An 814-nucleotide genomic window follows, 5' to 3' on the forward strand; every position below is an offset into this window, starting at 1 on the left:
ATAGATGCATTTATATATAATATATGATAATTATGAGATATAAAATTATTTATAATTATTATTGATGAGGGAGAAGTGCTGCCTTTCCCCGGGGAGGGCGGCAGTGACGCTGCCCGGGGGGTGCAGGGCACGAGGGGACACTCCAGCCCCTTCCCCTGCCCCGGGGTGGGGCCAAGCTGCGTTTTGGGGCACAAACGGGGCCGTTGGGGCTGGAGAAGGAGCTGCTGGGAATGTCCCCTCCCCTCCAGAGGGACAATGGCTCAGGGTGCTGGTGGCCCTCAGGGTCCTTACTGGGCCCGGGGTTCCTTCGCATCTTCATGACTGACACAACAATGGAACGGTTTGGCTGGGAGGGGACCCCAAACTCATCGCATTCCCAGGCTGCTCCCAAACATCCAAGCCCGCGACACCAGCAGGGATGGGGCAGGGGGGTCCCTCCCAAGCCCAATCTTTCCATAATCCCATAAATCCCGGGGGTTTTGGGGTGCCTCAGCCCCCTCGGCGTCAGCATCCCGCGCTGGTGCCAAGCCGGGCCCTTTCGGCGGCGCTTTAGTTTTATTGTCATGCCAAAAGCTTTAATTCGGGGCTGTCGTCCTCCCGCGCCGCTGATTTACGCTGCCAGGGCTTTAATTACAGCATTCAGCATTTCTGAAAACATGAAAAAGCGCTCGGCTTCGGCAGCAATTAAAAGGCAGCGGAGTAGAGCAGCCCATCGGAGGGGAGGTGAGTAAATCAAACAATTAAAAAGCTCGTTTGTGCCGAGGGGGAAGGGTGCCCCCCCAAAATCCTCTCCTGGGGGGAGCCCTGGGCTGGC

Source organism: Geospiza fortis, unplaced genomic scaffold, assembly GCF_000277835.1.
Source record: "Geospiza fortis unplaced genomic scaffold, GeoFor_1.0 scaffold135, whole genome shotgun sequence".
Lineage (NCBI taxonomy): Eukaryota > Metazoa > Chordata > Aves > Passeriformes > Thraupidae > Geospiza > Geospiza fortis.